The sequence below is a fragment of the Macaca thibetana genome, chromosome 9 (genome assembly GCF_024542745.1).
Source record: "Macaca thibetana thibetana isolate TM-01 chromosome 9, ASM2454274v1, whole genome shotgun sequence".
Classification (NCBI taxonomy): domain Eukaryota; kingdom Metazoa; phylum Chordata; class Mammalia; order Primates; family Cercopithecidae; genus Macaca; species Macaca thibetana.
The window spans coordinates 57,810,802-57,838,204 of NC_065586.1; the positions used below are offsets into that span (position 1 = coordinate 57,810,802).

The 27,403-nt window shown below is 41.7% G+C and overlaps 1 protein-coding gene across 1 annotated transcript in view; it reads right to left on the minus strand.

Annotated features, from left to right (window-relative positions):
• The window catches only part of LRMDA (leucine rich melanocyte differentiation associated), a 1,119,877-nt gene that overhangs the window by 897,573 nt on the left and 194,901 nt on the right, over positions 1-27,403 (minus strand). The gene's annotated exons all lie outside the window — the stretch shown is intronic.

A 27,403-nucleotide genomic window follows, 5' to 3' on the forward strand; every position in this document is an offset into this window, starting at 1 on the left:
CACCATGCTGTACGTTAGATCCTCAGAACTTACTTATCTTATAACTGAAAGTTTATATCCTTTGACCAACAGTTGCCCATTTCCCCCATCTCCCAGTCCCTAGCGACCACCTTTCTACTCCCTGCTTCTATGAGTTTGACTTTTTTAGATTACACATATAAGTGAGATAATACAGTATTTGTCTTTTGGTGTCTGGCTTGTTTCACTTGGTTTAATGTCCTCCAGGTTCATCTGTGTTGTTGCAAATGGCAGAATCCCCAATCATTTCACAATGTATATGTATATAAAATCATCATGTTGCATGTCTTGAATATACATGGTTTTTATTTGCCAATTCCACCTTAAATAAAGCTGGGGAAGAAAGAAAAAAAAAGAGAGGGAAGGGAGGGAGGCAGGAAGACAGAGAGAGGGGGAGAAAACAAAGGGAAGGGAAGAAAGTCGGGTTTTAAGCAAAAACTGGAAAGACACTTGCCAACCTTGATGAAGAAAGTGGCGAAAACTGAGAGTGCCTCTCCTGAATTTTGGTTCTTGAACTCCCTAAGAGGCACCATGAGTTGACAGCCGCTGGATGACTCTTGCCCTTGAGCAGGGACAGATGTGCACTTTGTGTTGGCAATGTGCCATGCGTCTCCACAGGCTGGCCTCAGCAAAGAGCCAGGTCTGTGTTTGCCCTTCTCAGCTGGTCCCAGGGGCCATCTACCTCATCTCCTGCCAGTGGGGCCAGGCCCATCAAGCTTCTCCAGCCACCATCAAACAATCATTTGGGCTCCAAACCTGAGCCCACAGCACTCCACTTGAATGCCCCAGAACTGGGAAGGATGGGGCAGTGGCCCCTGCACTTAGGTAGGCACATGGCCTTAAAAACAGGTGGCTGACTGTATTCTCTTCTTCACCTCCACCCACCAAAATAGAGGACCCTATATTTCCCCCAGTAGAAAATTCTATTATCACCACAATGTTTGGTCTCACACCTCAAACCTTTTATTTTTTCTCTTATACTGAACACCATCTTAGTGATTCTGACTCAGCATTTTCCAAAGGTGTTAGAAAAATAAAAATTTCCAGAGATGAAAATATTTGGAATACACTAGATTACTCAAAGTAAAATGGGGTTCTTTCTGCAGAAATCTTCAGTCCCTCTTAGATGTGAATGCGCTTTGGGAATTGTCCATGGGGAACTGACCTGACTTCAGAAGCCACCCGCCTCCAGAACTTGCGTTCCACAGAATGTTCTTTGAGAAACAAAGATTCACATAAAAAAGGAAACCTTTTGCTATTTGAAGTTAGGAATTAATTTGCCCTCTTTTTCCTTCCCCAGTCTGAACACTCCAGTCTCACAAGATTTTCCTTCAGAGATCTATTTTCTACCCTTTGAATCATTTTTTCACCAGCTTTCCCTGCCTCCCTTTTTTTTTTTTTTTTTTTTCATTTTCTTTGAACTCTGGTAAGCAACTCTAGAGTTCCAACAAGGATCTCATTCACACAGTGTGCAGTGAAAAGGCTTTGCATGTCTCGTTCCCTTTAACACAGCTCCGGACTACACCACGGTTTTTCTTATTCACCCCATATTATCTTCAAGTAGAGCCTGAGGTGTCTCTCCAGAAAATTCATATCCATTATTTTTATGTGCTCCAAGTCAATTAGCAGCAATGTTTGGGATAAGTACAAAAAAGTCTAAACACTGCAGAGCTAGAGAGAAGGGGAAAAAAGGAAATGCCCGCATCCAGCAGGGTCCACATTCCCAGCTCACATCTGCCTCTCTTGGGATACACTGTTTAGAGGAAGGCTTACAGAACCATGGCAGAGCATACACACTGATACTCTCCACAGCCCAAAGGACAGTAAAAGAATAAAAATTAAGAAAAAGAAATCCACACATCTACTGTCTTTCTTATTAGAGTCTATTCTTAGCCTAGGACCCATTACCCTGCACCGAAATTGCTTAAACAGCCTCCCCAGTTTGCCCCCCGGTTTGCCCCCCAACTCTCTCCCCCTGGAAGCAAACCTAAAATCACAGGTCAAATGCCATTTCCACTACTATACCCCTCCTCTATTCAAAAACACATTGACTCTTCACAACAATCCTCAAAGGTACATACTGGTGTCATCCCCATTTTACAGATGAGAAAACTGAGAAAGCAGTTATGTAACCCACCTAGGGCCACACAGCTAGAAAGTGAGGGATCAGGGATTTGAACCCCAGGCAGTCTGGTTCCTGGTTCCAGGATTAGTGCTTGCCTGGCTGCCATGGCTCTCCAGTACCTGGCCCTACCCAACTGTCTAATCACAAATTTCCTGAGGTCCCAGCACACCATGATCCAAGTGCCTACCATGCTTTCACCCTCGCCTTCCATTCTCCTCTCTGATTGCCTTATCGGGATCAGCTCAAGTGCCACCATCTTTAAGATCTTTCTGACCACTCCAAATGACAGTGGCATTTCCTGTGAACTCTCACAGCAGGTGGTCCATCTTACCCAGCTCAGTGCTAAAGGACACTAAGTCTCTTATTTTTCACCATTGTTTTCAGTGTGCTGGTTGGTTTGTCTCCTCAACTAGACTATAAACTCCTTGAGGCTTCAAATACCTGCTCGTAGACTGAATAAGTACGTGGACAGCCTTCTACTGCTACCCAGTATGTTTTGACCATGCCAGGATTTCCCTGGTGCCAAGTCTGATTCCAAATTTTCTTCCACACTCCTTCCTCTCAAGCCTATGCCTCCATTTTATTGTCTCTCAGGCCGGCTCACAAATTGAAATAGAACACGATGCTTAATTTTACATCAACCCGTTAAGCCGCTTTAAAGACTTCAATATTCCCCAAATGTAGTTAAATATATGAACTTGCACTTAGAGTTGTCAACAACGCATTGATGATTTGTTTTATAGTTGCATGTTCATCTACAATCTGTTTAATGCAATCCAATACATTATTCCGGATGGTGATATATAAATTTAAGTCTTAGGCCATGAAATATCATTTAGGATTAAGATTCTAATCTCTTAACAGAGAAGATACCTGCTCACAAAAGCAAGCAGCTGAGGAGAGTCTCTGTGTAGAAAAGGCATCATCATTGTCCCCTTCAACAAGGAAATGAACTGCAGGACATGCCAGTCCTGGAGGACAGGAAAAACGGGACAAACGGGGGCTGGGGGAGTCATCTTCCTGCCTTCAAGCAAAGACTCCCTCACTCTATCAGCCATACAAAGGAGTTTAAAATTCAGTAACCCAAAGCACTGGGACTGCTACTCTTTGTCTCTGAAGTCCTCAGGTAAGAGTACAATAACAAGAACAGTAACAACAGCAACCAACAATAGCTAATTCATAGAATGCAACCATAGGCAGTGGGTACTTCTATTATTGTACAGATTGCACAGATAAAGAAACTAAGGCACAGAGGGGTACTTCAACTTATTCAAGGTCACATAGCCAGAAAGCAGCATGGCTGAGCCAAGCAGTCTGGCTCCAGAATCTGGGCTCTTAGCCACTACCTACTCTGCTAATCTCCCCCACACAAAACATTAGTCATCAGGCTAATTTCCAGGCTAAAGACTAGAAGACCAATACAAGTACTTTCAGATAAAATAATTGTTCAAAAAACTACTATGGGGATGAGATAGAATGTGAGCTATGGTGAACAATTAAAACACAAACTAAAAATATAAGACATGCACTATCCTCAAAAAATTCACAACTAATGGAAGAAATGAGTCAACCAAGACGGGATCAGCAGAAGGTCACTCTAGTGCAAACAGATGGGTCACATGAGGGGAGCTCCAGGGAGAGAAGCGGATGACCAGGTCACGGAGGGGACAGGCTGGAGAGAGACAGCGGGATGAGAGATGTGCAGGTGAAGGGGCCCAGGCTCCACACACGTTTGAACCAAACACGCTTATCCAGATACAACCTAAAAAAAAGTCACTGACTAGTACATGAAACATCCGACATGCAGAGACACTGCAAGGCCCAAACCTTTCAGGGCAGGGGAACCAACCATAGCTTTCTCTCTGCCTGGAGATGTTTCTTCTCCTCTGAACAGACGCCAGTCACTCTAGCATACTGCCTCTCTCCACAGAGCCTGGTCCTGCCCGAACCTCAGGTTCTGGTTCATTGTGACTCACTCCAACATCATCAGATGCTCCATGCCTGAACCCACCCGAAAACTGACTCTCCCAGACTCAAGCATGGCTGAAAGCTCTCAGGACACCAAAAATGATCAGTTGGGCCTCAAGGATGTGGATAGACCATGCGATGGTCTCCTGATGGTCTCCACATGACCAGATGCATGGCAGGTTGACCTAACAAGTCACCTGCCAAGGGAACTGGCAATCCCAACAGAATGGTCCACCTCCATGAACTGCAGCCGTCACAACCTTTACCAACTTTGTGCTTCACTGTTTAGAAGTGATATGTATCTCAGAAATGTCAAAATCCTTAGAGAAGTATGGTGATAAAATGAATAGGCTGTTTGCTCTCCATACTGATACACCCAATTTCAGACTGTCAAAGTGCTTTTAGTTATAATAGGAAATGTACAAAGTTAGCTTTGCTTGTTTTGACAACCACAAAAAGGATTTATCAGTTATATATACCCGTTAAAATGTCGAGGTTCTCAAAGTAAAAATGGATTATAGCCAAATCCTAATATTATTAATGTTTTCATGATAACAAACACACATAACTTTTCAGACAGTTCTCCCCGCTGCCTCCATGGGGAAGAGTTTTGGAAATCCAGTCCACTTGCCAGAAATGTCTGTTATTTTTATGCAATAAGTCAGAAGAAGTCCATAAAAGAAGAGCAAAGTTAATTTTTTCTGTTTCCCTTCCAAAAGTGTCACATGATTGTGATTTCAAATACTTGAGCTGTGAGGATTTCTTTTCATTGTCTTCTCTTGTCTTCTCAAAGATGTGCTTTTCTCATTCTTGCTTTCATTGCTTCAAATATATGAAACTCCCACCATTTTCTCTGAAAACTCCTACAAAGACGTTGTCAAATTTCTAATTCTGTCAAACTTTCTTTTAAGTTGCATTACTGTGGGGTGATGCTGGTGTTCACATCTGTGTATGACTGTGGTTTGGTTTTACTTCTTGTGCTAAACTTACCCCAAGACAAATGAACTGGCAAATCTTCATGCCAGGAAATCTTTATAGAATAAAGAGAAAGAGAAGGGAGAGGACAAGAGCCAAACAATGAAATACTCCAGGTATTAAGGAAAATAGAAATGATTCAGAACTTCCCAATTATAGAGTTGAAAGCTAAATCTGGTGGCCTCCACCCTCCCATTTGTCTTGAAGCTCCATGAGCAAAATTCAACTAGTAAATTTAATATACTCCTGGGTGAGAACTGTTGATGGTTCCCATTCACCTTATATAAACTGAGTAGATTGATGAGCATTATCTCAGTCACCCTTTAGGACAACCTTGTGAAGATGTAATGTCTCCAATGTACAAGTAAGGCTCAGAGACAGTAAGACCCTTGCCCACAGTCATACAGCTGGTAAGTGATAGAGCCAAGGACTGGACCTTTCAGCCACCTCTTGCTGAAATGATCTAATTCCAGATTAAACTTACTATATCGCCAAAGGAAAAATCTTTCAACCAAAGATCTGCTTTCCAGCTTCACATTAGATTAGCCAATCCCTCCACCAAAGAAAGACAACACATTAGGGGCAGTGCCTGATCACGAGGGGTGTGACTTCCGGCACTGGGGACCAAATGTCCCTATGGAGGCCAACCCGGGATTTTACTAAACAAATGCTGGACAACTACAAACTTCTTAACAGACGTAGAGAAGGCTAAGTCAGAGAGATGTGGAAAAAGGGTATACCTAGCAGGCAACAAAAATTCAGAAAGGAATGCTGATGACATTTTCTTTAAAACAATGTTCTGTGAAACTGATGTACAAACACAGGTTATTGGGCTCAAGTGTCAAGGAGTGCATTTTCACACACAAGTATAAGATCACACTAAAGTTACAAACTAAAACTAAAGAAAAATCTCTTGAAAAGATTAGCAATATAAGTGTTTGTGATAAATTGAAGTTGTCTAGATGGCTCTTCAGCGAAATATACGTACATGTATATGTTACACAGCACATGCAAGGGCAACCCACAGGCACTCTCCCAAGACTGCCCAAAAAATTATATTTTCATTATTACAGTATATTGCATTCAACTGGATATTTACATTGTTACCCTGCAACTCCCCCTCGCTCCCCACTGCTTTGGGGAAGGGGCAAATTTAATTACTTTCAAATTAGATTTAGAGTCCTCCTTTATTAAACTTGAACCTAAACAAGAAGGGGACAAGAACTGAAAATGTTGACTTTTCCTTCAAGAGACCAGACCCTCACCCATCACCTCAAAGTGACAATTAGCAGTTTCTGCAGCACATTATATGAGAACTAACAAGGCAAAGAAATTGAGGGCAGGTTTTTTCCTTCACAATCCTGTCTGAAGCTTAAAAGAAAGCCTGAACACTAATGAATTCTGAATCTATGTCAGCTCAATAGAGAGCTAAGTCTTTTATCTTCACCTGGAATAAGAATGAAAGAAGAAAAACCCAACAGTTCATCCACTTCCCCAAAAATATTCTCTGCTTCAGTCTTAGAGAGCCTGGAGTCCATTAAAGCCAGAGTGGGTCTCAGAAATCACCTAATGTGACCACCTTATCTTAAAAGGGAGCAAAGAAGTCAAGCAACTTGCCCAAGCAGAGAGAGTCTTCAGAATCAACATCTCTGGCCTTTAGTCACCACTTCTCTAGCAGAGGAGGGAAATAAAAGTATGAGCTTTACTCCAAGTGGTAAAAATGTTTGCCCAAATTTTTTTTCCAAGTACTTACAAAATTCTACATCAACATATGAATTATGTTTAAACTAGAAACAGGCATTAATGGTCTCAGAAAGAAGTGATCAAAGGGGACCCTATTTTCACCGAATGCTTCCTGGACAGATAGAAGAAACACACACACACGTCCCCCAGAATACACATCTGATAGACCCAGATACAGCATCTCCCACAGACTCCCTAAAGGAACTCACCAGAAGACACTACAATCGAGGACAGTGGACTGTACATTTTATGAGAAAGTCAGTCCTAGACCCAAAGATTAAAACAAAGTACAGGCGGCTCAAAACCCAAGAGGGAAAGCTTAATGCTTCACAGAACTATTCACAGACAAGTTTAAAGAAGAAGCAGGTTATTAGACAAAATAGTTCCGCAAAGCACTGTGATACAGTCAGAAAAACAGCTAGTTCCCAACTAAGTTTATCTGCCCTGACAGCTTCTGTCTCAGCCTGGCAGAGGCTGAGTGTCTACACAGTGAACATAAAGATAACCTACAATGGCTACACATCCCCATCCATTTGCCAAAGGTCACTAAGGATTGAGCATTTTGCTTCAGTGCCTCCACTAATCCAAAGACATGCCAATCTGCTTACTGTTACACAACATCAGGAGGTTTGGATTTTACTTATCGAGGGATGTCGGACTTGCTTTGTCAGAACTTGGTGGCTATTAGCACAAGGCTGAGTGCCCATGGCTGCAATGAATTTTTAAAAATTATCTGGTTTTAGGATACCCAGGAACGAGGACCTGACTAACAAGATGGTGGTAACTACTGTTGGACAACATTTCGCTTTGAGAACATAAAAGTCAAACGGTGGAGCAATGAGAAATTAAATTCATGGCCTGGAAAACAACCCAAGATTTTAAAATGTCATGTTGATACAGTAGGTGCTCTTGAGAGTGGGGTAGAGAAGATGTCAGGAACTGGATTGATTGCATTTTCATAGCAATACCGTGTGATGGAAGTGGAGAAGTGTCAAGTCTATCAGTACACCCTTAAGTGCTTTAGTGGCTCATACCATATTTTTCATCAAAACCCTATACAATGTAAAAAACCCACCATCGTATAGCTCAATTTGCTCAGTCACCAAGGCCTACAAAAGACTCTTCCCATAAAAGCCTAAGAAAGATTGGCTTAGGGCCACTTCCTTTTGGGCCACCGGGAGGCGCTGTTAACAGCAGCATGGCTCTCAGCTGACAGACAACTTGGAAAGATAAAGGTGACTATGTTCCCTCTTCTAACACAGCTTGAAAATCTCCTCCTAGTATGTCTAAGCCAACATGATTTGGCTTACACACAGATCCTAAGAGGAGCTAATATTTTTCCTTGAGTGTCCAGAGAATGGATGAATAAATGAGCTTGTTGTGAGTGACCACGAGACTTCCTGTTGACTTCCAGCTGCAACCTAAGAAGTCTGAAATGCAAAGAAGTCCCTAAGTGGGAGAGTACCCAAGGGCTTACGACAGTGTGCACAGTCTTCAGGGCTGAGCAATACCCTCAAACATAACCCTTTAGAATCACATTTTGTGCCCAGATCCTAGAGCATGGAAGCAGCTTTCTTCATGAGCCCAGGTTTCGGGACTCGTATCTTTCACAGTTCATTGGTAGGTGAGGTATACATGATTGGTGCTTAGGGATATATACTGTCTCTTGCCATACAACTGGAAGAGCTCTTATGCTCTTGGCATAAGAGCACACAGAGCACAGAAACCTCATTGTGAAAATATACACAAGGCAAGAGAGAAGGAAGACACAGGCCTTTCCAGGGCTAAGAGAGAAGAATGTCAGGAGAGAAAGAGACAGAGAAGATCAGGTAGAAAATGGTGGAGAGAACTTTTTGAGCCAAGTGGTTTTTTCTCCTTTCACAACAATGTGAAAGACACAAAGAGGCTTCCCTGCCCTGAGGAGAGAGTGGGCTGGACTTTGATGCTGGGGCAACCATCTATAATGCTGATGAGAGTTCTCTCTGGCCCTGTTTGCCCACCATGGGGGCTCATCCTTTGACCACATCCTCACCCCGGTGTTGACCTACAGTTTAGTCATGGGACTGCAGGAAGAAGGGTCATCTGAGGGTCAGGAAGATGGTGGCCCTCACGCTTACCAGAAATCTGAGCCTTCCAGTTAGAAAAGAGCCCTCCCTCCCTTGCCTTTTAAAATACTTGAAAGACCATTCCAAGTCTGTTTTCTCTGTTGACTTTAAAATCACCAATACTAAGACCTTTCCTTTTCAAAAGCTAGGCAGAGAGGCAAAGAATGGTAGCTGTGACCTGTTCCAGGGTCAGAGCCAAGACTAGACCCTGGATTGCAACTCCTATCCAGGGGTCTAAATGTTTAAATTCTGCTATCTCTCAACCTTATCATGAAAAAAGTCAATAATTTAACGGGTTTGTTATTAATACAATAGAGAACCTAGAAATAACTCTTGCATAGATGGTCAAGTGATTCTGACAAGGGTACTAAGACAGTCTTTACAATAAATTGTGCTGGGAAAACTGGACATCCACATGCCAGAAAAGTGAGTTGGACCCTTACCTAACACTATCTACAAAAATTAGCTCAAAATGGATCAAATAACTAAACACTTAAGAATGAAAACAATAAAACTTTCAGAAGAAAACATGGGGGAAACCTTCATGACACTGGATTTGGCAATGATTTCTTGGATATGACACCAAAAGCACAGGCAACAAAAGAAAAAAATAGACAAACTAGACTTCATCAACTCAAGTCTTGCACATCAAAGGACACTATCAACAAAGTACAAAGGCAACCTATGGAATGAGAAAATATGTTTGCAAATCACATATCTGATAAGGGATTAATACTCAAAATATAGAGAGAAGTCCTAATGCTCAACAGTAACATCAACAAAAGAAGACTCAATTCAAAAATGGGCAAAGGACTTGAATAGACAGTTCTCTAAAGAACATACATACATGGCCAATAAGTACATGTAAAGGCATTCAATATGACTAATCATTAGGGAAATACAAATAAAAGCCACAATGAGATGCTACTCATACTCACTGAGATGGCCATCATCACACACACCCAAACAAAAAGAAGAGTTGGCAAGGATATAGGGAAATTGGAAAGTTGTGCAGCTGCTATAAAAAACAATATGGCAGTTCCTCAAAAAATTAGAAATACAATATGACCCAGCAATTCCCCTTCTGGGTATACACTCAAAAGAATTGAACACAGAAACAGGAAGAGATATTTGTGCACTGATGTTTACAGCAGCATTATTCACAGTAGCCAAAGACAGAAGCAGCCCAAGTCTCCACTGATGGATGAACAGATAAAACATGGTATGTACATATAGTGGCATTATTTGTAATAGCCAAAAACTGGAAATAATCCAAATGTCTATCAACATATGAACAGATACATAAGTGTTGTGTTCAAAGAACAAAGTGCTGAAGAGGTATCTGTACACTCATGTTTAGGAAAGCACAATAGCCAAATGGTGGAAGTAACCCAACTGTTCACTGATGGATAGATAAGCTAAATGTGATACATACATACAGTGCAATATTATTCAGCCTTAAAAATGAAGAAAATTTTGACACGTGCCACAATATGAACCTTGAACATAGGCTAAGTGAAACAAGCCAGACACAAAAGGACAAATACTGTATAATTTATACTCATATGAGGTACTCAGTGGTGCTTAGTCGAATTCAGGCAGCCAGAAAGTAGAATTGTGGTTGCTAGGGGCTAACAGGAGGGAGGAATGGGGAGTTACTGTTTAATGGGTTTCAGCTTTACAAAGTGACCAAAGTTCTACTTGGATGGTGCTGATGATTGCGCAATATGAAGGTACTTAATGCCACTGAACTATATACTTTAAAATGGCTAAAGTGGTCTAAAACAATGGGTTACATGGGGCCACAGCTGATGTAACAGAAGAAACAATCATTCTATAGCCCAGTCTACCAGAAGGTTGAGTTTTCAACTACTCAGAATATCTGTTTCTTCATTTTTTAAATGGGAATATGCCCACCACCCAAATGAGACAGAGCACCAGGGAGTCCTGGTATCATCCCGAACACATGTTAGGCATTCAATAAGCCTTAGTTACCTGCTACTTCCCCAGAGCAAATACTTTCTGTTTCCAACTTAGAAAAGTGAAACTTCCTTTTTTCTTAATTGTCAGGTTTGCTGTGAGGTAATTGGCAGCTTCCTTTGATTTCGGGATTGCTCTAGATGTTTTGCACGGAGAGGCTCCAGAGTCTTTGTAGGGCTTGATGGCCAGATAATGAGACTGTATTTCTGCTCACATCCCCAAGCAGACCAGGACCGAGGCCCACGTGGTCCATATTTGCATATGTGGAGCAGCACAAAATCTGAATGCAAGTAATAAATTTCCTATAAGAGCCCCCTGCACAGTCTCTACTTACAGAGTCCAAATAGGACACAGGAAAAAATATTTTTCCTGGGTTTTCTTTGATTCTTAAGCAGATAATTCTGCTCCACTGAGCAGCCCAAGATGTGGGGGAAAGGCACAGCATGCTAGCAAGAGGCAGTGTGGCAGAGTGAGAAGCATCAGGTTTCAGAGATAGAGAACCTTGGTTAAAACTCCAGCTTGGCCATTCACCATCTAGGGCAAGTTCTCAAACATTCAGCCTTGTTACCCTCATCTGTTAAATAAAGAGAACAGCCCCTGCCTAACAGAGTGGTTGTGAAGATTACTTAACTTAATGTACATCCTGATATAACAGTTATGAGAAAAACAAAGTATCACAGTCTGAACATCAGCAGGTTCCCTGTTATATCCCTAAGCCATAGTAGCTGAGCCACCCAAAGGGAAGTTGTGTTCCCTTCCTGAGAAGTAGCATTTGGTAGCATTTGGAGGCAAGGGTGGAAACCATTCCTTTCCATACCCTATCTTCAGGCAAACCACAACTGCGAGCTCCAGAACTTCACTCTCCTGACTCTCATGGTTTGGTGTGGGTAAGGGTGGTGGATGAGATCAGAAGCGGGCAGGAGTGGGACCAGAGAAAGACTAAGAGAGACCTAGAGACCAGCTACCTTGGTCCCTGTCTCCCAAGTCCAGTTCCCAGTCACCAAGAGGGCCAGCTATATCTTTGATCTTCGGTTCCATGAGATAAGTCACTGCCTTTATAAGTCCTTTATTCATGCTTAAGTTATCTCGAGTTGGTTACTAGTTTAATGCAATTAAGAGTCTTGACCAAGACACAAATCCAGAAGCCATGCCCATACAGGGGTCACAAAAAAAGCTCTTATCTCTTCTACCTGCCTTCTTTCTTTGTCACATCAGCACACATCAGTGGGGTATACATGACCCATTCTGCTCATTCACCTCTTTGTTCAAGAACATGCCTCCCTTTCTTCCCTACGTACACACACCACCACTGCCACTACCGCCACTCTGTCTTGGCTAATTATACAAACTGCCAACAGCAACGTGCTGGTATTAGAAGCACGGAGTTGGCGCCTCCCTCTGCATGGTCCCTAGCCTGTGTGAGTCTCCTTCATGGAGCTGGAAACCACCCATAATTACCTCCATCACAGCCAAAGATTTTAGTAACAATAGAGAATTTAAGTCTTTAGGGTTTTAAAAAAAATTGAACATGGCTGCAAGCGTTCCAGCTCAAAGTTGCACTTTGTACACACTGCCTCAGGATGCACTTCCTATGACTTGTTGCAGCTGGTGAAGGAAGGTAGGAGAGGAGGCGAGCAAGGCCTCAGGAAAGTCTGGCAGCAAGAGCTGGGGAGGTCCGGGGAAAGAGCAGCGTTGGGCAAGCTCCATCTCCCTAATCTGCATGGGACAGCCGGCCAAGTTTGCTCTCCGAGCTGTGAGAAGGACCAATTAATTTATCAATCTGCACCTCTTTCTGCCATAACATATTTCCCTCTTGCCAACAAAAAATGTGTCCATTATCAGGCAGGTCCCTGTCCTCCTAAGCAGCCCATACGGCTGTATAATTACACTTCTTTCCTTGACAACTTGCATGATTGTTTTCCTAACAGTATATTACTTCGTTAGTACCTTCCAATATACGTTATTTTTAAACTGTCACTTTTGCCCAACTCATCCCAATTCGCACTCGTCTGTTTATCATAACAATCATTAATAACTGTCAGTCCACGCCATCAATGTAACGAACTCACTCCCTCATTAGCATGTTCTAGCATTTGTTCCGTAGAGGGGGCTGATTATTTTTTACAACAGGCCAAGCCAATTACTTTAGTGAAATGGAATCACATTAATCAAAACTTAACAAGGTGGCAAATTTAAAGATATCAGATTGCAAAAGACAGCATAACTAATATGTCAGTGTCAGAGGTAGCGTGTAGGTATGCAGCAGCTGTACTAAATATATCTCTTTGCAGAGGCCACATGAATTTTGACGTTTCATATGATCTGACAACTACCAAAGTGATATTATAGAAGGCAAGAGCCTGGTGCTGCACAGCTCACGATGACTTTTGTAGATTCTGGCAAGGGCAGTGTGAGCAGAGAGGGAGGCGGAAGAAGGAAGAAGAAAATGGTGGCCGCGCCTATCCAGGCTGGCAGACAGCAGTTGATCATGTCTCTCTGTGCCAAGGCATTTTCTTTTACACTTTAAATGATGATAGTCATCCATCACCATCTGACAACTGCATCAAAACCAGCTGCAAAACATGCAAAGCCCAGCAGTCTAAAACATGCTGACACAACCAACAGAAAAACAGATTTTAAAATTTATTTATTTATTTATTTATTCCATAGGAAAAGAATGTGGGGGAGGGAGAGGAGACCCAAGAAAGAATAGGGGTGAGGATGGAGGTGGGAGCGGACCACAAATGTTTAGGAGTACAGATAGAGTAAGGAAAATATCAGGGCAGGAAAGGAGTGGGGGGAAAAAAAACAAGACAGGGAACAAGGAAAAGAATGAAATGGAGACAAAGATAAAGAGAGAGACAAAGAAAAGGGGAAAGGGATGAATAGAAAAGGCAGGACACAGGGAAGGATGAGAAGAAGGGAAAGGATAAATACAAATGGCTACCAGTATTGGGAAGGAAGACAAGTGGAGATTCTCTTGTAAGTGGCTGATTCTACCCCAGGAATATTCCTCCAGGCTGACCTCATCTCTCTACTCCACCAGCCAGTGCTTCAGCCCAAGCCTTTCTTACCCTCCTGCCAGAAGATTCCAAGTTCCATGCAGCTCTTTCCTGCCTGCGTCCACCCCTTGAGTCAAGTTTCCACTGCCAGGACTCTGTTAACACAGCATTGCTACTATTACCCTCCCAACCCATGGGTTCCCCCGACCCACAGCATCAAGTCTAACTGCGGTAAAGCATTTGGCACCTCCAGCACCAGGCCACATTCCAGCTCCAACATTCACAGTTGATTATTCCTGAGCCCCCAACCCCCGCCCCACCAACCCACCCTCCTCTCTGGCCTCTTCTACCACCCACAAGGTAGTTCAAATCTCTGTCCTGACATTTACTAGCTGAGTGACCTTGAGTCAGTTACTGGACCTCTCTGAGCTCCCATTTCCTCATCTATAACAATGGTGATAGTATCACTTACAGTTCACAATTTATCTTTAAGAGTAAAAATAAGTTACCAGGCATGGTGGCTCATGCCTGTAATCCCAGCACTTTGGGAGACTGGGGCAGGCGCATCACCTGAGCTCAGGAATTCAAGACCAGCCTGGCCAACATGGCAAAACTCCTTCTCCACTAAAGATACAAAAATTAGCCAGGCATGGTGGTGCACATCTGTAGTCCCAGCTACTCAGGAGACTGAGGCAGGAGAATCACTTGAGCCCAAGAGGTGGAGGTTGCAGTGAGCTGAGATCGTGCCATTGCACTCTAGCCTGGGAGACAGTGACCCTGTCTCAAAAAAAAAAAAAAAAAAAAGAAAAAAGAGTAAAATAAGTAATACAGAGAAAGCACCCAGAAAGAGGCTGAACACATGAGTAGACACCACTCCTAAGAGTGGGCCTTGAGGTAGAGACTTTGTGTTTATTCATCTTTTCAATTAGGACAGAGTAGGTAAGCTCTGGAATTCTGTGGAATTGAAGTGGGGTAGAGCCCTTCTTTGCAGTTCTCATTTATGAGGTTTACATCCTTTCCAGGACCTCTAGCCATGTATTTAATAAACTAGAGAATCCGTCGGCAGCATGCAGAGGATAGAAGAGGGCCGGTGTGATCTGTGGGCTTTTCAGGGACGAGCTAGCTCACAAAAGCATGAGGGTCCAGTGTGACACAGCTGCCTGCATCCTTCCCTGGACCAACAGCCCAGCCGGTTCAGCCACCCTGCTGTGATTGTATTTAATGAAGTCTGTTTATTTATTTACTTATTTTGAGGAAGCCCAGAACCAGGTACACCATGCTGGCAAAGACCCCATTGTATAATGTGATTAGATTCAGTTATATCACACAGTTCATGAAATTGTGCTATGATTCATTTTTACAACTTAAATAGCTACTTGGTTGGGTTGCCAGGTTGAATGTGATGAATGTGTATGATAAAACAGAACAAAGAGAAGGGCCAGTGCCTGTAAACTAAAACATTAGTCAGTGTATTAACCCCTTCCCTCCTTAATTGTGATGCCTTCCTGAGGGCAGCTGCCCCACGGTCATCCTCCTTCAAACCTTGTATCTGGTATCAGAACTGTGCCACTGTCAAAGGTGATGACTTACCCCTCTCCCCAGCAAGGAAAAAGCTTTCTCAATGGTCACCATCCATTCTATCTTAATCCCTGTCTCGGGATAAGAGGGTAAGCCACAAGTGTTCCTGGGTCCTATTTCAAAGTCTAATCACCTCCCAGATCTCCAACTTACATTCTAATCCTGAATCCCATGTGCCAAACATTTAACTCACGTCCAACTTAACATTCAGGGCAATCATGATGAGATATTCACATGCCACCTAATTATTCTTAAATCACAAGAAATAAAGCTGCACTAAAAAGAAATAAACATAAAACTCTGCTGAAACAACCTGGGGGAAAAAACAGGACTCACATCACTCATATCAGTGTCTTTCACGTTGCATAAGAGTTTTTTCTTACCGTACCAGGGTGCCTCTCTATTTAAAGATATCCTAAAGTCGACTCTCTAAAAAAGCATATCATCATTTTGTAAATTACTTTTTAAAGAAAATTGGATTTTCATTTTAAAGAATTGTATCATTCTAATGTTGGAAGAGGTCTTACCAATTAACTCCAGCCCCAACTCATTTTTCTTCATTTCACAGAACAGAAATCTGATGTGACATATGTTCCAAAGATGGGTATCACACATCTTGCAGCAATATGCCCTTCTAGAATGTGACATTGCCATTTCCTTATCTGGAGGTAGACTAAGTCCTTCCCTTGAAACTAGGCAGGCTCGCGTTACTGTCACCAACAGAGTACAAGGAAGTTACACCAGGTGACTGCTGAGGCTGGACCATAAAGGGATGCAGCTTCCATCTCATTCCCTGGAAAACTTGCGCTTGGAGCCTGGAAAAGGACTTACTGATCTTCTAACAGAGAGTATCGCAACTTTACAAAAGAGGAACTGAGATTTGAAGAAGTTGCATTATATTTTCCAACGTCATACTGCCAACAAATGAACTTAGAGTCTATTGTCAATCCCTTAGTTATTTATTACACAGTTTCTTCCAGAGTTAGCATGGACACTAATGACAAGAACCAATTAACCTACTCTCTTGAAATCAGAATGTGTGTATGAATGAATGAAATCAGTATTAACAAAGTTTAAAAAAATAAAGTGTTAAGAGAAATTGTCAAAAAAAATTTTTTTTAATGTTTTAAAAAGGCCTACCATGCTGAGGTGGCCATGCTGTGAGGAAGCCAAGTCCATGGAGAGGCATTTCGGATAATCCCAGGCCTCAGCATCAACTTGTCCTCAGTCTTTGAGTCCTTCCAGCCCAGGTCCAAGCTTGTGGACCAGAGACAAGCCACTCCACTGTGCCCTCTCCAAATTCCTGACCCACACAATCCATGTGCTTATGAAATGCTTGTTTTAAATTCCTAAATTTTGAAGTAATTCAGCAAAAGGTCATGGGAACACTAGGAAGTCTGAGGGAGCAAAGGCCATGTGAGAAGCAGAGCGCAGGTCTGCTGACTCTAGGGTTAGCACTGTTTCCCCTTTACTGTCCTTCTGCTGTGACTTTCACATAAAGCAAGGTGCACCTATGCCACATATACCAACTTGCTATACCAGTAAATAAGGCAGGAACTAAGACAATCTTAGCCAAAAATTAATCCACTGCACAGGTAATCAGCAGAGGTTTCCACTGGCCTTGAGACTAGGAAAATCTCCCAAAAGACCAGCTGAGAGCTAACCCTACAGTGACCAGAAACAGCAAAAGCTGGGCATTTGGGGGATCCAAACAGAAAATATACACACCACCCAGCAGTCACTGACATTCACTGGCCTGATGATTTGTTCCCAAGTATAAAATTCCCTGAAAGCAATCACTACCACAAACGGAGGCCCTTATATCACATCTCCCACAAATTCCACTTTACTTCCAGCTTGGAGAGTATCAACAATCCCCCAATGTGGTCCTCTGGACATTTAAGTCAGGGACTCAAGTCTGGATACTCAGCATGGAACCAACAGGGAAACATCCATGCTTAGCAGACTTAGGACTTGAGACTGAGGTTCAAACAGATGAAGACCACTACATCTCACAGCTGAGCCTTTTCTTCTTTTCATATCTTTCCATGTGACCCTCACACCATGGTAAACTTTCAGATCCACCCTGTTCATGAATCTGCAGAAGAATCTGTTTCTTTACCACCTTCTTAGCCAAGAGAACCCAACGTAATGGTCTTTCAAGGAAAGATACCCTTGGAAGAGCTGCTTCTTAGTGATTAAGAATATCATCCACCCCATGTTTGATATGTGAGGAGTTATGAGTACAATACACTTTCTCTGCACATTTATCATAACTTATTTCCAGATCCAAAATTAAACCTCATGGTCTGACATAGAATATTTATCTTTCTTCTTTAAGAGATAGGGGCCTTACTATGTTGCCTGGGCTGGACTCAAATTCCTGGGTTAAGTAATTCTCCCACCTCTTCCTCCTAAGTTGGATATTTATCTTTTTGGTAGATTTATTTAAATGAAATCTTACAAAGGCATAAAAATTAAATCATGGCAAGGCATGGTGGCTCACACCTGTAATCTGAACACTTTGGAAGGCCAGGGCAGGAGGACAGCTTGAGCCCAGGAATTCCAGACCTGCCTCGGCAACATGACAAAATCCCGTCTCCACAAAAAAAAATACCAAAAAAAAAGTTTTTTTAATGCAGTCTCAGGAGGTCGAGGCTGCATTGAGTTGTGATTACACCACTGCACTCTAGCCTGAGTGACAGAGCAAGACTCTGTCTTTAAAAATAATAATTAAATCACATTTAACCATTCATTTAATGAACTATCTTTATTGAAAATAAAAATCAAAACTATAAACTTCAATAATATCTGTACATACATATTTTATATTAACATATACACATATTAATGTATTATTTGAATTTTCAAAATCAAGACCATCCTGGACAGCTCACCATACAGATACACCTTCTGTAGGAAGCCTTTCACAATGGAGCAGAGGAGGACCGATGGCTCCTCCTCCCATCATCTAACCAAAAATACAGAACTTCATTTGTTATTCTCTTTTTAACCTCCCAAGGGTGCACTGGCCCTTTCTCCTCCCTTAAACAAGTCACTTCATCCCTTTCAATCTTAGCTTTCTCATTTGTAACACACTCAGAGAGAGAAAATGACACAGAGCTCAAGTTCACAGAGCTTGGCAGGAACTTAAACCCAGGTCTCTGACTCTCCATAAAGTGTTTTTCCACCTCTACTTCCTTGTGTATCTCAACAGTGGTGTATTCTACTGCTGTCATCCTCTTCACCAGGGCCCTGCCATCACAGGTGGAGTGTAGTAGAGCCCAAGTAATGCGGAAGCTGGCAGAAGAATCTTCCGCCTCGGCACATCAATGCAAGTGGCCCAGGCCCCAAACTGAGAATCCCCCACTCAGACTCTCAAATACCAAACTGGCATGGGGGAAAAAACACAAAATATCACTTGAAGGGTTTTGATTTAAAAAAAAAAAAAAAGAAAAGCTTCCCTTTGAACTCAACATAGAAAGTCAGCTGAGGACAGAGCCCATAGCTCTGCTCTCCCCAGCATTTTCACCTTGCACCAGACACTCCCCAGCCTGACCGCTGTGGGAATGCAGAGGCTGCAGATGGGAGAGGGGCCTCTAATTTATTTCCCTCCCTGATTTATTTTCCCCCCTGCACATCACTTTGGTATGGCAACAATGCATAATTCGATTACACGTTATATATAAAATCATTGCAGCTGTTCAGAAATATTCACAGCAAGAGAATTTCAGATCTAAACTCAGACACAGATACACAGAATGCAGACACACAGTCAGACTTTGTGAATATCCTGCTAAAATCACAAAGGGAGGGGAGAAAGTCAAATGCTCTTCTGTCTGCTGATTAGTATTTCCAGTGTTCCTATCTGCATCCACTGTTCATCGTCCATAAACGGAGATTTAAGAGTACCTCCTGAGAAAGAAAAACATCTACCTGCCTAAAGGGGGGAAACAGCATGTTGGGGTGAAAATGATGGCAATGCAACAAAAAAAAATCAGACTCTGTAGCATTTAATTTTACTTTAAGATGCTGCTATGAAACCAGGTGCATTTAATTCCCTTTAAACGCCATGTAAAAGTTTCTCTCCCGCCTGCTCACTCTGTGGGCTACATACCGTGCCTAAGATTAATCCCTCAGGAGTTTTTTATTTCCTATTCTGCCTATCTTTCATCTTCACCCCAGACTAAGCAGATGGATGTGAATTCAAAGTTTTCTGATCTTTAGCACAAGTTATGGAGGGTTATCTTTGGCTGTATATCTTTCTGCTGGCAGTGCTCCCTTGGTGATGAAGGATTAACCACCCCAGCTGTCTCTTCCCAGAATGATGCAGTGCCGTGCTCCTCAACACGACAGCATCACTTAATCTTAATGTCCGCTCTCCGAGCGCAGCCGCGCAGGACAAAGCCAATCAACATCAGATGCCACCAAGATGGACCTACTGCTTGGCCCTGGAGTCTCTCACCCTCTCACTCCTATTAATCAACATCATCCAACCCAATCCCAGAGTTCACTTCTCTCAAACCTCAGTTAAACCAAGCCGGGGTCCCTGTTAACCATCTGAAGCACGGGGCGGGAGGGGGCTGGTGGGAGACAATCAGCCGCTTCAGGAGCACAGCACACCGAGCCGCGTGGCTGAATGAGAGACCTTCCCTCTGCCCAACTTCTCACGGTGCCAACACTGGTTCTGGAGCACTCAACATGTCTAAGTCTGCTGAAATTCACCCGTTTGCCATAATAGAGACTAATCTCGAATGAAGCCTACCTGTCTTCCAGAGACCCCAAAAGAATCTAAAGAAAGACATGTGCCCATTCACAGCCAAACTGTTTCAGCTCCCCTTCCCTCATCTCCACCCTTACCAGCAGACCTGCCTCTGCTTACACTTGCAAAACACATTGTACTACTTTTTGCACAAAAACACTTAGCCTTACCACAAACAGGACAAATGGAAAGTCTGACCTAACCCAAAAAAATGCCTTGTTTGGGTGATTGATATACCCACAAATACATTTAATCTGAAGAAGAATCCTATCTTCCCTACATTTTTAAGTTTACATATCACAGGTGGGGAAAGCAAAATGGTACTCTCACGGTTTTCTCTAGCTCTGAGCAATTATAGTAATGTACCTCCCTTTTCCTTCTTAAGAAAGGGAACAAAAAAGTCAGCCTAGATCTCAAAGGCAAACGTAATAAAACAGTAAATTACTGCTGGAGTTTACTAAACAAATGCAACCTAGTTAAATTTGGAAAAATCTTCACTTTTGCTTACATTTGCAATTTTACTGCTGAACTACTGGTATTTCTTACTTATGCAACATTAAAATGTATAAGAAATCCTCTTGTGTGCTATATCCAGCATCTACTCTTGATTTATAATACCCAATTTAGGGGGGAAAAAACACAACTAAACCTGATTTAAATCACAGATTACTCTGTAAAACACAAGCAAGGAACTATTCCAAATCCTAAATGTAATTTAAACATATTTATATTTTACAGTGATATATTTTCCCCATTCCTTGTCTTACGACTGTAAACTTTCTATAATTATATAAGCAATTTCCCTAAGGTCACAACATTGATCATAGTTATAAATTGCTAAAGTACAACAACACCCAGCGTGCAGCAAAATATATGCTGGACATCACAAATGGTTTCATCAAATCAGGAACGGGTGGGGGAAGAAGAGCGAGAGAAGTAAGATAGGAGACAGAGAAAGGGGAAAAAGTAACAAATTTTCCAAGAAGTCATTACACACTGTCACATCTTCTTCCCCAAAGCCGTTTGGAATACAGTTTTTACAAATTGGCTTGCAGTAGGGCTTGGTTTAATTTTTGATGCTATTCTCAACCTTTTGCCTATTGCTCTGAAAGCCACTGGAGAAGGAAACCTGGGAAGCAAACTCCAGCAGTCACTTAGTTAAAGCACAGGAAAAACCAAGATGATAAATCCCACACCACTGAAAACCTGCCTTCGGCCATCAACTGTAAATTCTCAAACCGTGTTCCTAGGAACCTGAGGATTCCATGGAGACACACTCTGAAGCAGCTGGGATTCAGGCTTTCCACCCCACTCTTTAGCCAGAGCATCTTCTCTTCAGTCTGTATCCTGTATTGGGGCTCTGTGGAAGAAATCTTACTTGGAAAAATAGTTTCAAAGGTTAAAATAAAGAGAAAAAAAAAAAAGATTTGGAAACGACCACCCTGTGATGCTGTCCTCATGAAGGATGAGACCTAAAGGGAGTTATTTGAGAGTCTCTGGTTGTTTGTCAGTGCTGCTGGTGTTTCAGGGTAACACTTAATGAGAGAGGATTCAGGTGTTCTCTGCACACCATGCAAATGGGGTTGCTGTCAGGCACCTCCAGCGTCCAGGTTCCTGCCAGCCAGGCTGACAGGCCAGTCGCCCCTCATAGTTAACAATGCCACATTCCACTCCGGGCAGCTGCCTATTAGGAAGACAGCTGAGACCCGGAGGGGAGGGAGAAATCAACGTGTGACAGACACTTCCGTGATCAATGTAAAATAATCCTAAAAGACCTGTGTTCTCTGAAAGCTTAGGAACCGAGTGGTTCAAATTTTTCCTTCTCAACATTTTCCAAAGAAGGCTAAGCATCTCCATAGCTCAGGATCCAGGTGCAGCTTTCCGAGAAAACTACACAGCTACACACTACATGCTACCCATGTTTTCCAAGAGGACAGCCAGTAAGAGATCAGTCTCCTGGAGCAAATAATGCTCGCCATGTCTCCCTCCACTCCATACCCCTTCTCTCTACTTATCTGCTGCTGTTTCTGTATCCTCTTCCTGTGCCTCCTCCCCTCCCCCCTGTCTCTGCCTCCATTTTTCTATGTATGTACTTTCAATAGCTCCCAAATAAAGCACATCTGCCTTCCTGCAACAGCACAGCTTTCCCTGACCACAGGTAATATTCACAGTATTTAATGGACAAGGCGCAGACCTGGACCAATCAGAACAGAACTGGCTGCAAACAGTTCACAGTCACACACAAAGGTGAACTGAATCAATGTAAGTCATGACCCCAACACCAAAAGAGAAACTGTAAAGTCTATCAGTTAACTTTACAAGCTTCAAAGTCAGAGAGACCCAAGTTCAAATCTCCACTCTACCAGTTTCTGTAGAACCTCAAATTGCTTGTCTCCTCCAATAGAGTAGGCATAATAATTCCTTCCTGTGAAAAGTAAATGAGTCAATGCACATAAAAGGTGGCATATTGTAAGTGTTCAATAGATAGGTTAGACAGATACTTTCCCATAACTGTTTTTAGTTGGTTGGTTGTTTTCTGTTTTTGTTTCTTTCAGATTGCCTAGATGTGTGATGGATACTTAATAAACAAGTTAAAAAAAAAAAAAAAAGTCCCTGCCAATTCTGGTCTTAGAAGAAAAAGAAGACATCTCCTGGGACCAGGTGGACTCCACAGGGGGTGAATTCTTAAGAGTAGCTAAACTGCAGGTGGAATGAAGGCTGTTCATGCTGCTGGGTTCTCACCCAGAAATACAGCAGGGCTGATGGCCTTTACCGGATTTTTATCACCTAATGAATTAAGAATATCACTCTATAACAATTTAGAAAATTCTATGTATAATTCATCCAAAAAAAAGCTTAATAATTTTTTATTATTTATTTTATAAATAATACATTTCATGAAAACATTGAAAAAAAAAGGCAATTAAAATCACCTATAATCCTGTTGCCCAAGTAGTGATCATGATATCAATAGCTAATATTTTACCGAGAGCTTAGCATATACCAGCATTGTGCTAAGTGCATTACCTCATTCTGTAATTTAATCCTCACTATTGTTTGGCATCGGAAACTGAGACTTAAGGTGGCTAGGTATTAGAAGGAACAAGATTACATGATTTTAAAAATGAAAAGGAAAATTTAGAAAGAAAAGAAATCAAGTGGCTAGGTAATTTGTTCAAGGTCAAATTGCCACACCACTCCTAAATGTCAGCATCAGGACTTGAACTCAGGTCTGAATCTAAAGCTTATGCAGGTAAGTTCCATGCAATACTTCTTTCCAGGAATAACTGATATACTTCCTTCAACTCTTTTTCCTGTACCTACACATAGGTACATAGGTGGATAGGTAGATGGATGCAAAAGCAATCCTCACTGAATTACTTAAACATTTGCATAGGATTAATCAATAGAAATATATTAAAATTTTATTTGGTTCAGATACAAAATCTTAAGTCCTATGGACCTTGAATTTCGTAAATAAGATGGTTTCTGTAGCACAACTGTACAAATCTCAAGCACAAGTACTTTCCACTCCAGCTCTAACCATTGAGACTTTGGACACGGCTTATCAAAAATGAGTAAACAGCACAGTACAAGCCCACAACCACAACCCATGGGTTTCTTAGAAAATACAAGCAATGTAGACCAATCATTTAAAAAAAAAAAAAAATAGCAAGGAAAAACATGAACTTGACAACATAACATGCAGGGGTAGGAGCCTCTGTACAAACAATGTAATCAGGAAAATTAGCATGGCCATCCTTTTAAATGTCAGTAATGACCAATTCTTTTAGTCCTTCAAATCAAATGCATCTTTTTTCATCAATCCCTGTAATTGTAGAACCAGAAACGTTCCACTTTGGGCCCATTCTTCATCTCTTTCCCTTGTGGGTGATGGTTGTGGCCCAAATTATGGACAGAAATTAGGCCTCCTGGTACATGTTTTTAAGGCCAGAACCTTGAATTTTATTTTGGGGGAACAGACAGACTCAAATTTCTCCAAAAACTGGAAGACTTTGAAAATAGAAACCACCCAGCAACCAATGGCCTCAACTCCTCAAAAGTCATTAAATAGAGGGAAGGGAGAAAACAAGGCCATCATACTATGTGAAAGGCCAAATCCTGCTCCCAGACGCTCAGGCACAATTCTCAGGGCACCAGTCCACCCTGGCCTGAAGGTGGCTCATTAAAAACTTAAGTAATAGTAACTGCTGGCAAAGAGTTCCTTAAAGACAGCTGAGGTCCAGCCTGTCATTTATCAATTACTGATTTACGAACTCAAAACACAAATGTAGTGCAAAGGTCATCACAGCCTGCATCCCCTCGTTCCCATTTCCTGGAAACTGCCCCAAACAGGTCCCAATTTCCTAGGCGCCCAGAGCAAAGCAAGGCAGCAATTTCTCACATTTCTCTTAAAAGAGTGCCAAGGAATTTCATGGACCCTTTGGAGATGGGAAGACTACCTTTTCATGGGATTTCAACTTGATAAATTTGGACTATTTGGGAATATGGTTGTTTTCATCCTTTATTCATCTTCTTTTACCTTTTCAGTAATGTTTTCGTTTTCTTCATATAAATCCCACATTCTTTCTTCTCAGTTTGTAGGTATTTGTTGTTAGTGTTAATTGGAAATGAGACATAGCCACCCCTCCCCTCCATTTTTGTTTGCTATATGAATTTTTCTATATTTTAACTACTTTACATAACTCTAATTGATTTAATAGTTTTTGAGTTAATTTGGTTGGATTTTCCAGATTAGCAATGAGTTCACTCAAAAATAATGTTTATCTCCTCCTTTGTGTTACTTATACCTCTGTTTTCAATTTCTTATCTTACTGCATTAGCTGAGGCAGGGATTGCAAGCTCAAATGCCCACTGGGGCGGGCAGGTAACATACAGAGTGAATTGGGCAAGGTGAGGACTGGTCACCTGGGGAATGCAACTCTGTGTCTACAGGCAGCAACTGCCACTCTGTTCTGACGTTACCCTCAGGAGAAAGGCTTCATCTTCCCAGATCTTCAAAAGAAGTCAGAGATAAGGATTTTGGGGGAGGCAGGTGAAACCTCCAGTTCACTAAAGGTTAGCAACTAATTTCTAAAAATTGTAAACATAGGGCAGGAGAAAATAGAATGCTTAATGATCAGATTCATCACAAAAGGCACCAATAAACTCTAGGCAAGATCTTCCAAAATTAATAAAGTGCTGAATTTAAATCATAATGGACAAGGGCACCCTTATCTCCACCCTTTCTCTAATATAGGGCCACTAAAGAAGATGTCTGCTTTTGATTTGAGGTAAAGAGTCTATATTATGTTAAGTCTCCAAGGCTAGTTTACTGGGAATATTTTATCAGAAATGAATTTTAAATTCCCTTAAGATAATTTGGTTTTCTCCTTTGACTCTAAGAGATTGTTTATATTAATAAATTTCCTAAGATCAGAAAGTTAAAACAGAATGCTTAAAACAGCACACTGGGTAAAGCTACTATAATGTGTGCTTCCAAATAAAAAATGTAAATAGATCTTCCTTAATTTTTTAACCTTTGATTTTATTTTATTGGCTAAACACTTGGTTCTGACTTGCTTTCTCACCCATATTCCAACAACTTATTCTAGTCTACTATAATCCCAGTTATAAAACTGTTATTGACATCATCTGTTGCAAAAAAATTATTTACAACTGGATCCATCATCAACTCAGTCTACACAACCAGCTTTGAATTCCAAAGCAATTCCACACCACAATCCACATCTGTATTCTCAAATCCACTTTGATACAGTTTCCCAAGTCCACTTTGATACAGTTACCTCTTTAGAAAGATATTAGAATGACAAATTTTCTGGAGACAGGTTTTCTTGGGGGCTGGGACTGGAAGGACATTAAATTAAAAAGACGGAACCGGCTTAAGACAGAAAAGACATTCAGTGCATGGTAAAGACATCACTAAATTTGGCTTACAAAATTGTTAATTATGTATTTGACAGTGAATTATCACAAACAGCTGGGGCTAAAGAATACAAACCCACACAGGGAGTAGAGAAAAGTACACTCGAATTCATATAAACACTATCAAAGAGGATGTTTAAACTCAGCCTCTTCTGCAGTAACAATGTCTCCACTCACACAATGGGTTACTCACTGCCACCAAAATTCACAAACCAACTATTCCCAGGTTTCTAAGTGCAGGCTCTAAATTGGACATTCTTCTCCCCACTTAGAAAGTTACGCCATAAGGTTTGTGGCCACTAGAGAGAAAGAACCAGGCCAGGATCTAAAAGAATGTGCACACAAAGGCTGTGAAAAGAAAAGCCGTCACTTTGCAAAGTTTGGTCTTAATTTTTTTCCAGACTATATGTAAATACTCTCAATGCCTTGGGAGATGGCTCCAGAGAAGCTTCCTGAGCCTGACATCCCATCTCCGCTCAAACACATGCTCAAGCCCTCCCCACATCTTCTGCCAGGAGTCTGCTCCCCTGGAACCCCCTCCCTTAACCCACAGGGAGGAGCTACTGTCAGAAACACTTGCATGGAGTTGTTGAGAAAATCCTCACAGCAAAGTCAATGACAAGGCAAAAGCCCAGACCAGACATCTTGGGGCAGACGTGGCTGCCTGGCTCTGAACACTGGGGGAAAGACTCTTGGCCAAAAAAAAAAAAACCACACACACACAAAAATATAACCTCACTCTTTAGGGATACCTTCAGCCATTCTGTGTCAGAAAAGACACAGGCTCTCCCTACACTTGATACAAAGTCAGCATGGTTCCCTCTCCACAAGACACATATTGGGGAAAAAAAGAAAATCTGATATTCTTTTAATTCCCCAGCACATTTTAGCATATAACTCAGGTGAGAGTCTGAGAGTTGCAAGCTTAGATAAAATATTAAAATAGTTCTCTAAAGGCTACACTTTCTAATAAGTCTAAGAGTTTATTAGTAAAGCCACCCATTTGGATCTTGACTAACTTAAGATGGTAAATTTCAAAGTCCAAAGGTTACAGCCTTCAAGGAAAAAAAAAAGAGACACCACAACATTCTTTTGTTTTTAGATGGGACGATGAGACATCCTTGTCTGCCTCCAAGTATTTTTAGAAAATGCTAAGAACAACCAGATTGTAATTTAAGCCTCCCTGAAAAGTAAGGACCTC